The 9440-nt window shown below is 57.9% G+C and overlaps 1 protein-coding gene across 1 annotated transcript in view; it reads left to right on the top strand.

Moving 5' to 3' along the window:
- Positions 1-5461: 5461 nt before the first annotated feature.
- Positions 5462-9440, top strand: part of Adarb1 (adenosine deaminase RNA specific B1) — a 117752-nt gene continuing 113773 nt past the window's right edge. The window contains exon 1 of the mRNA XM_076867699.1: positions 5462-5520. The gene's annotated coding sequence lies outside the window, so the exon portion shown is untranslated. The remainder of the gene's footprint in view (positions 5521-9440) is intronic.

Here is a 9440-nt window from a genome sequence, read left to right as displayed (position 1 = left end):
AAGTCCATACTTTTGTTGCTGTTGTCACAGTGTCATTTCTAGGTGACACACTTGTTGCTAGAGTACAGACATCATTTGTGTGTGCACCATCTTGTTAGAGTCTCGTTGCACTAAGTGTTCGGCTGTAGGTCTTCCATGTCCTTCCCAGGGAATACGTCTGTTTCTTCCTTCCCACGTCTCTGTGCGCGTCTGTCTTTGCCCCGTGCCCAGGTGAGTGCTGCCCGTGGCTGGGAACAGGCGGGACCTGCACCGCTTCTGCAGAAGAGACTCCTCTTGCTGTCTGGGCTGTGTCAGGGGTTCTGCGGATGTCCCTTGGCAGCGGAGGAAGCTCCCTTCTGATCTTGGTTCTCGGAGTGTTTTTCTAAATGTGCATGATGTTGGGTTCTGTGAATAGCTTTTTCTGCAGCCACTGACATGACCACATGAATGTTCTTCCATCTTTTTTGGGGGGAGGGTACTAGGGATTGAACCCAGGGGTGCTTAACCATTAAGCGACATCCCCAGCCCTTTTTGAATTTTTATTTAGAGACAAGATCTCGCTGAGTTTCTTAGGGTCTCACTAAGTTGCTGAGGCTGGCTTTGAACTTGTGGTCCTCCTGCCTCAGCCTCCCCAGCCGCTGGGATTACAGGTGTGGCTACCGCGCTGGCTACATCTTTGGACTTGCTGATTGATTTGAAGTATTGACTGAGAGTCATGCTCTTGGGAAACCCAACTTAGGCCTGTGATCTCGTCATACAGGTTGATCCTGGCTTGCTGAGTGTCTGCAGCTCTGTGCAGGGTGCACGTAGGACTTAGGGTGCACGTAGGACTTACGGTGCAGCCATCCATGCTTTTCCCCCTTGTGTTCCTAGGTTTTGAAGTAGATGGGGCTGGGCGTGGCTTGGAGGCAGGGGGCGTGGCTTGGAGGCAGGGGGCCTGCCTAGCATACATGGGGCCCTGGGCTCAAGCCCTGCCAAGATAAAACACATAAAAATGAAGTCAATGTGCCGGGAAGGGCTGGCTCACTGCTTGGTGCTGAACCCAACAGGGCACCGAGGCTTCCGAGCCATGCCGTCCGTCCACAGCCTGCCTTTTCTCTGGCGTCCTTTTCCCTGGTGTCGCCCCCACCTCTCCATCCCCCGTCTCCTGAGCCCGCTCCCTTCTTGTCCAGCTCTGAGGTTAAGTCCCCAGGACTTAGTCCCAGGCTGTCCCCTTTCTCCCTGCTCTGCCTTTGGGTGACTGGGGTCTCTTCCGCTCTTGTAGGTCTGATGTGTCCCAGCGCTCTCCTCCTCTGGACACCAGCCCTCGGTGTGGAGCTAGCTTCCGGACACGGCCATCCAACACCCAATGTGCATCGCTCACTGGACATGGTCACCCGGCACCCGACGGGCACTGCACGCTGGACACAAGCCAGAAGGCGCTTGGCTCCTTCCCACCTTCCCTGCCCCATTAGATGGTATGAGCGCAGTCCTGTCCCTGCAGCCAGCTGTCACTTAGCCGTCTGCAGGCCCCATTCCGCCTCTGCTGGCTATGTGTGGAGCAGGCCCCAAAGACCCCATGAGCAAGGCACGGCCCTGACTGGCAGCCATGGGAGGTGGTGGAGACTTCAGAGACGGGCCCCAGGGGAGGAAGGGGGCGTGGCCCTTTCTCTGTCCCCACTTCCCCAACCCCTGGCTGCCATGATGTGAGACCGCCAGAGCGTTTCTGCCGTAGCTGAGACCTAAAAGCAATGGAGCCAGCAGACCATGGGCTGAAACCTCCCAAACTGTGAGCCCAAACCATCCTTTCTTGTTTACATTGTTATTCTCTGGTATTTTGTCACAGTGCCGGCAACCTGACTAGCGTGCACGGTTACCATCTGATTCAAGCTCTCTACATCTAACCCGAGTGCCTGTGTTTGCATTACCACTGGTGACTAGTCTGCTACTGGCTCCTTACTAATGGTGCAGACCATGTTCTGCATTTCCCCCTGCACAGCCTGTGCACTTTGGGCGCTGATCTAGCTCCCAGCACCAGAGGTGGAGCCTACTTGGCTTAAACCAGGAACTGGCACCTTTTCGGTAAAGGGCCAATTGTTAAATGTTTTAGCTTCATGGGCCACGTCAGCCGGCTGCCTATCATCTCTACGCCCCACCCCAGTGCTTCAGAGATGTAAAATTCATCCTTAGCCTGTGGGCTCCCCATTGACCCACCTGTGGCTTAAGCACTGGCATATTCCGGGGCTGGAGATCCCAGGGGCCCGACCAAGAGATGGAAATGCCCGCCGTCGCCTTGGGCACCCTTGCCCAAATGTCATCACTTGCCCCGAGGGCCACACCTCTGGGCTGGTACAGTCCGCAGGCTCCGCTCCATCCTGTTCTCACCTCCGTGACTTTCCGTGCACCTGCCACAGGCCGGCCTGAGGGTCGGTACTGTCTCCCTCTCCCAGGTCACAGGCTCCAGGACACTATCAGCCAGTCCAGTTCATGGCCACCGTGCCCACTGCTGGTCCAACCTTGCAGGTCTAGGCACCGAGAGATCAGGACTGTCTACCCTGAGCCAGCTCTGCGTCCCAGCGCAAGCAGGGAGTCACAATCCCTCCCGTGGCCTGGGCTGGGAGTAGGTGTGTGCATGTCACAGTACAAGCAAGGCGGTTCCTGGCCATCCTGTGACCACAGGGTGCACCAGGAGTCGGGCGGTGCTCCAGAGAAGGGGGCGCATTGTGAGCTTGGCAGCCTGCGTTCCCGTGTCTGCTACCATGACAAGTGTTGACTGAATGGCCACACCTTTTGGGTTTTGCCAGTCCAGCTTGTTTTTAAAAATACAGGACAAAACCCATTATGTCTTCAAAGTATCACAGATATTGGTCACCTCTTATTAGTATTTTTTTCTTAAGAAACAAATCAATAATCTGTACTCCAAAAGTGTCCCCGAGTTGTCCTTTCTTGAATAGATTGGGCGGAGTTAATAAAAGTGATTTTTCAGTTGCATTTTTGGTTGTACATAGGGATACCCTGGACTGGGTGTGAGAAAAACAAGGCAAAGGCGGTCCTTGGGGCTGAGATGGAGAGCCACAGGCTTCCGCCGGGCTGAGTCTGAGCACAGGTGACGGTGGCCCGGCACAGGTCAGGAACATACTCTGCCATTCAGAACACAGAGACTGGACTGTGTGGGTCACCATGTGGAGATGCCGCAGGGGTCAACCCAGGGCCCAGAAAGCACACTCCAGAGCGGCTGCTGGGAAAGCCAACTTGTGCTGGAGGCTGTGGTTCTCCACTGCCCACCTCACCAAACCCTGCCAGCGCCTCCTACAGAAGGAGTGGACACACCGTCACACCCAAGGCCCAGAAGTCATCCTTCCACAGAGAGCCCCTAAGCAAACGAAGGCAGAGCAGGTGGACGGGTGCGGTGGGTGCTTCCCTACAGCAGCTCCCAGAAGGACCCCATCTGAATCCATTGTTAGTTTGAGGTCAGTCTCCTCAGCCATCTGTGCCCCTGGCCCTGTGCACTGCAGGGCTTGGTGGCTTGGGCTCTGCTCGTCATGCCACCCACCTCTGCTGCGGGGAAAAGCAGTCTCACTGGGTTTCCAGTGCTGCTGTCCCTAACACTCACGCAGAACCTGACCCCCGAGGTTGAGCAGGTAAGGGGACTCACGGGGCTCCTATGCTCAGTGTGAGCTCCATGTTTTTTCCAGGATACCACGGTGGCTTTTTATTTCACAAACTGTGTGAGACAGAAGCAATGGAACAAATGGTTCTCAGGCCCAGGGTGCTCTTGGCCCTGAAGGCCAGCAAGTAGATGGCCATGCTCACCAGGCTACTCCAGGCCCTGGTGCTTCACCCCAGAGGTGGACAGGGCACAGATGGCTGAGATGACCTGGCTGGTCTTCTGGGCCCTCCCCAGGGCTGCAGGGATCCTGAAGGCACTGCTTAGGCTCGCCCATGCTCTGTGCCACCTGCTGGCTCCCGTCTTGGCCCCTGGTGGCTGGAAACTGCTCCCCCCCCCCACCCCCGTGTCAGCCTACAGAGGGTATTGGTGTGCCACTCTTCCAAGTCAGGACAGTTCCAGATAGAGTCAGTCTCTGGGGAGAGGGCAGCATCTGTGTGGGCTAACAGGATGGGATGACCATAGGCTCCTATTGTCTCCCCTGAGCAGCTCCAGAGGTTGGTCAGCAGCAGGCTGGAGAGGGGCATGGTCATGACCACCATTATCTCTACACTGCTGCTGGGGCAAGAGGATGAGACTGGCATGACCAGCTCTTTGTTTTCCCTGGGACAGGCCATTAATTAGCCCAAGGCCTGCTGAAGACCTCCAGAGGTGGCCTCTGATGAACCATGCTTCCCTCGGCCATACTTGCATCCCTCTTGGGCCCAGCCAGCGTCTGTACTAGCCAACAAGACACCAGGAACTAGAGGCTATGCACGGGATGAACTGCTTTCTTGTGGACAGAGCCTGATCATCAGAAGCAGCTCTGGTCTGCCTGTTGATGGTGGGTGACCTGTGGCCTGGGTCCTCCCATGGGTTCTGCCCATGGCCTACATGAGACAGGTTGGCTGACAACCCGTGAGGCAGAGATGAGCCAACTAGCCTGAGCTGGCCCGAGCTGCTGACCCACAGGATCACCAGAAGCTACTGCTTTAAGTAACCAAGCTCTGGGGGGTCTTCTGTGCAGAAATAGACGAGCACTCTTCATTAAGGAGCGTCCTGGAAGGCATCCCAGGAGTCCTGGTGCTCACTCAGTTGCCAGGAGAACCCCTGGGGCACCACGGCCTCGGGCAGGCTGAAGGGCTTGTCAGCAGCTGGCCCCACGGCAGGCTTTTCCTTTCTGTCAGTGACCAGGCAGATGCCAGGCTGCTGCAGCACGTCCTCTGGGGTCAGGGTATGCCCCAGCACTGGCCGCCCCAGGGGCATGTTCTGCCACAGGACTCGGGCAAAGCTGCCAGCCTGCACGTAGAGTGCTGGCCCCATCCCCGGCCCCGGATGCGCACTGGCCCTGCATGTCTTTCCAAATTCGCTTTAATATTAAAATAATAATAAAAAGCTTTACAATGCCTTTACCATCCCACGAACCAACAGACGGGAAAACCAGCCCGGTCAACAGCCCCGGCTTTCGGCGGGGACCGAGCCGACCTGGAGGACCGCTCCGCGGCGGCCTAGGTGCTGCCCGGGCGCCACCGCCCCACGGCGCAGGAGACCGGCGGGTCGGCAGCGCGCGCCACGGGCAGGTGCGTCCGCACGGCCGCCGCGGCTGCGGGCGCGCTCCGGGCGCCGGTCTCTCAGGCCCCGCGTCCGCGCCGCGGGGGTGGCGCGGGCCGCCTGGCGGAGGGCCGGGGACGCGCGCGCACGTCGGCGTCGCGGCGCCGGCCCCGCCCCTGGGCGTGCGCGCGGCCGCGCGGGCGGGGCGGTGGAGGGGGCGGAGCCGCGCGGAGGCCGAGCCGGGCCGGCGCCGCGGCGAGCGGCGAGCGCAGGGTGAGGCGGCGCCGGGCCGGGCCGCGCGGGCCACCGAGCCCGCCGCAGCGCCCCGCGGCCGGACGCCGACCGCCGCGGGCGCGGGAGCCCAGGTGAGGGCGGCGGCGCGCGCGGCTGTTCTGCAGGCGCCGGGCAGGTGCTGAGGCCGGAGCGCCGCCCGGGCGGACCCCGACCCGGCCCGGCCCCGGCCCCGCTGTCCGGCGGCGGCGGGAGGGCAGGCTGCCCCGCGCGGAGGCGGGCTGCCCGCCCGGCCGACCCTCGCGGGCCGCGTCTCCCCGGGATGCTGCGCCGCGGGAGGAGGCTGCGCCCCGGGCGACTCGTCCGCTCCCGGGAGGCGCCGTGTCCGCGTGGGATGCGCTGCGCGGCGGGGAGTGCGCTCCCCGGACCCGAGGCTGCGCGGCGGGAGGGAGGCTGGGCCTGGGGGGAGGCTGCGCCCCCGGGAGGGAGGCTGTGCCCGGAGGGATGTGGTGCCTGCGGGAGAGGCTGCTGCGCCCGGGGAGGGACTCTGTGCCCCAGGGAGGAGACCGTGCGCCCCCAGAAGAGCGTGCACCCCGGGGAGGGAACCCTGTACCCCAGCGAGGGTAGGCTGCCCCGGGAGGAGGGGGGACTGCGCCCCGGACCGTCAGCGTCCCTCGCGAGGGGAGGGCGCAGTGTCCGAGTGGGACGCTGTGCACCGGGGTGACAGGGGCGGGGAAGTTCCCTCGGGCGCCGGGCGTCTGCCGCGAAGCGTTCCCTAGCCATCTGGGGCAGCTGGGGGCCCGAGGTGAATTCTGGCGCGTTCACCAGGCAGCAGGAAAATTACTGCGACGTGGTGGTGTGCGAGGGCAGGTGTCAGATGGGGCTGTGGAGCTGACCCTGTTGGAGCGCGACTTGCCTGCCGAGGACCCAAGCTGTCCCCATGGATTCGCGGGAGGCAGACCCGCGCGGGGGTGTTCTGTTGGTGGCGAATGTTTTCAGCTTCCAGCTTCTGGTCTGACTTCTGATAAAGGCCTTTTTCCCTCCTTAGCCTAGCCATTAGGCCGTTCCATTCTGGAGCGCAAGGAAAGGTGGCCTCATGGTGAACTTGCTTTATACTTAGCGCGGTAATTACGATGATCCAACAGTGGTTTTTACTGTGAATAGAGATATGTATTTAGTCTTCCTAGTTTCCTCTTAAATTTATTCCTTTGAAAGGTGCTACCAGAGTTTCATTTTCCAAAACCCCAGGCTGGCTTTTGAGTAGCCCTGGGCTCTGCAGGTGCTGGGTGTCTCTGGATCCCCTTTTTGAGGGGGCTGAAACTGCTTTAGCCTTTCTGCTTGCTGAGGGTTTCTTGGTGGGAAAGGGGGAAGGAGACCCGGGAGAAGGTTGGCCAGTACAGCTCCTCCTTGGAGGAGAGTCCGCTGTGCATTGGTGTAGAGCTCCCCCAGGGCAGATCCTCACATGGACACCCACAGTGAGGGCCTGATAAATATTGGATGAGACGTGCTGAGCTGGGTGCTGGGATCCCGCGGCTGGAGGGGTGAACTCAGGCTTTGAAAGGAAGGCATTGTCTCTGAGCAGTGCCTGTTAGATGTCAGGGTTCCCGAGATGGGCATTCAGCTACCTTGAGGTCAGATTTGAAGCTCTAGTTGGAAGGGAAAAAGGAGCCTTTCTGCAGGGGCAGTGAGAGACGGCTGGCGCTGGGAAACTGATGACTTGCGTCATGTGGCCACTGCTGGGAGGCCACCGCAGCGGAACTGGCTCCCAGAGGCCACGTTCTCAGAACACACCTTGGCTCAGGCCAGTTCACTTCTCTTTGAATTCATGTGTAAAACATTTGGCTACTGGTAGAGCTTTGGAATAAAATAAAGTTATGGTTGTCTAATGGACGAACGGAACAAACTCCATTCCTGTGACAGTACTTTCTCTGGCTTGTCATGTGGCGGCCCTACCTGGAGACACAGTGCTGGACACGGCAGAGTCTACAATGCCACTGGCAGTTATTACTTTCAAAGCATCACAGTTTAAAATTTATTTTATATAATTTTTGTAGAGTTAAAAAGATAGGCACGGGTGTGGTACATTCAGAAGGTACCCAGGCACGGACAGCTCCTTCTCAGTCCCCCTTCCAGTTACATCAGCTGCCACCCCCTTCCCAGCAATGGTCCAACATGGGCGTGGTGGTAGATAAGTTCTAACATCGTTGTTAATGTTTCCTTAGCAGTGCTATAGTGGATAGTCTTACATAGAGGTGCAAACAAGACCTAATTGTATATTTTTAATTAATTACCAAAATTCCTTAGCTGTAAGTTTTACATGAGAACAGTTTTATTCCCTTAAGTGCTGTGATTAGCTCTGTAAGTACATAGGACCAAAGAACATTATTAAAATAGGCAGTAGGTATTTAGAAATCAGCCTTTCGAGACTGATCAGTGAAATTATGCATGTTCCAGCCTATAACAAACTTCAGGAAAATTATCTAGCTTAGTTGAAACCAGAGAGCTTGGAGAGGTCCAGGGTACTGGAAAGTTGGAGGGTCTGTGTCACCTTTCTGAAATGTGAGCTTCCAGGACCGCGTTCAGTGTGGTGGAGATGGTAGTGCTTACGATCCTTTACTTAGTGCTCACGTGTGAATGGGGGAAAGCAGATAGTGAGGGTTTCCCTTAACAGCAGCACACTGAGACACTTGAGATTTCTCCCTCTGCCTCTAGTGGCCGTGTTCCCAGGCATGATGCAGTGGGCAAGGGAGACACAGTGGCCAGAAGGGGCCTCGCGCTGCTTGCTGGGTGGATTTTGCTTCACACTTTGACACCTGCTGGGCCAGGGCCATGTCCGGTTACCCTGTCTTTGCATCTCAGTTAGTCCTGCTGGCAGCTCTTGCCATCTGATCACTCGCGAGGCATTTTAGGAGGGTGCCCCAGAGCAGTGGCTTTCTGATCTTAGGTGGGAGGGCCTTGAGATCACCGTGTGGCTGGAAGGGCCAGAGTGCTCCGAGGTGCGTCCTGGCCCTGCTGGGAGTCCACTGAGGGCAGCTGCTTCCCCTGGGCAGAGGCTTCCGAGCCTCGTTTTGTCTTGTTTACACTTGGAGTCTTGAGATCTCATGCACTGGTGGGTGCCACCCTAGGTGCGGGAGGCATGAGTGAGTGTGATGAGGGTAGTTACTGTCCATGTGGTGATCCCTTTTGGGGTGCAGGAGAATGCCCGGGAGATACTAGCGCTGAGGCCCTGAAGGGCCAGTGGAGCAGGGAGGTGGAGGAGGTTCAGCAGCTGGTGGGGGGCGCAGGATGTGAGCTGCCTGTGGCCTGGCGCAGAGGAGACTCTGGGCAAAGCCTCGACATGTGCTGGTTACCAGGGAGGCCACTGCCGCAGGAGCAGCAGGAGGGGGTGAGGGCTGCGGCGAGATGCAGCCACAGGCTGTGGCCAGGGATTTAGGTTTAATCCAGTGTGATGGAAGGCCTGGGGAGACGCCTGCATTTCTCCTTCGTCCCTTTCAGGGAGTTGTGAGCAAGGGAAGGACAGGGTCTGGCTGTCATCTCAACTACCTCTCCAGCTTTTGGGTTATTAGGAGCTTGAGATTGATGTGCCTGGATGTGTAGTAATTCATCTAATTCTCCCGACAGTCCAAAGGGAGGGCATTATTGGTATTCCCATGGTACAGGTGAGACACCTAGGCACAGAGCAGTGAAGTCATTTATTCAAGGTCACATAGCAAGATGCACAAGCAGATTGTGTCCCTCTCCTCCTGAGTCAGCTCTTCCCACCTGCACTGCTGCAAGCTGGGCAGGTCAGCTGGGAGATCAGTGAAGAGACCCTTGTGGAAGCCAGGTGACTTGGCTAGTGCCTCAGCCAGGTGGGGTGGTGAGATCAGAGCCCTGACTGTATTTCAGCCTACACAAGAGGCCATCGTTTGTAAGTTGCATTGTTGTCTTTATGCTGCTAACAAGGGAAGTGTTGCCAACTAGAGGGTGACACAATGCTTTCCTGTCACTTAGCCTTCGTTCACACTCATCAAAGAGGCAGACCTTTACAGTGGCATCACTTTGTTTTGCTTTC

The sequence above is a fragment of the Callospermophilus lateralis genome, chromosome 10 (genome assembly GCF_048772815.1).
Source record: "Callospermophilus lateralis isolate mCalLat2 chromosome 10, mCalLat2.hap1, whole genome shotgun sequence".
Lineage (NCBI taxonomy): Eukaryota > Metazoa > Chordata > Mammalia > Rodentia > Sciuridae > Callospermophilus > Callospermophilus lateralis.
This window is presented reverse-complemented; position numbering and strand designations above follow the sequence as displayed.